A 706-nucleotide genomic window follows, 5' to 3' on the forward strand; every position below is an offset into this window, starting at 1 on the left:
GGTAGGAACAGGAGAGATGAGCAACGTGTTCTTTAATCCTCTTCAGCTTGCTGCCTGCACGCTGTTTTGTGTTGCATTTAGAACCGGTTTCCTCTCATCATCGCGTCTCTAAGCGAGAGTCCTTTGTACACATGTAAGAGGCTGCGCTTGGTGCTTCTGGCTTAGCCTTTTGCTGGCGGTTTGGGGTAGTGAACAAAGGTGTAGCTATTTTATTGTTCCCCTGAATGTTAGGCTCCCTAAAATCTCTTCTGTTCTTGATGGGCAGTTACCAGGCACAAACAAAATGTTCTGCTCTCCTGCTCCTTTCCCCCAAAGCGTCTCCCACTGCTTTGGTTAGCTTACAGTTGCACGCACCGTGTCCTTGTTTGTTTCTAGGAAATGTTCACATGTCATCACTGTGGGAAGCAGCTGAAGTCTTTAGGAGGGATGAAATACCATGTCATGGCAGACCATAACAATCAGGTAACATGACTGCTGTGCATCTAAAAACCCTGCAGGCAAGAGAGTTTTGGGTTCCTTCCCCGGCACACACAGTATCAGAGCATGGTGGCTTTTTCCTGTGATGTAGCTGCTCCAGTCTTCTCTGCGTTTTTTTCCTGTGAGATTTAACATCTGAAAAAACAGTAGAGTGTTAGGAGAGATGGTAGCCGTCCTGCATCTTAGAAAGAGGGGGTGAATTTCTGTTTAGGCTGGTTATACGGTCACA

Source organism: Falco rusticolus, chromosome 6 (assembly GCF_015220075.1).
Source record: "Falco rusticolus isolate bFalRus1 chromosome 6, bFalRus1.pri, whole genome shotgun sequence".
NCBI lineage: Eukaryota > Metazoa > Chordata > Aves > Falconiformes > Falconidae > Falco > Falco rusticolus.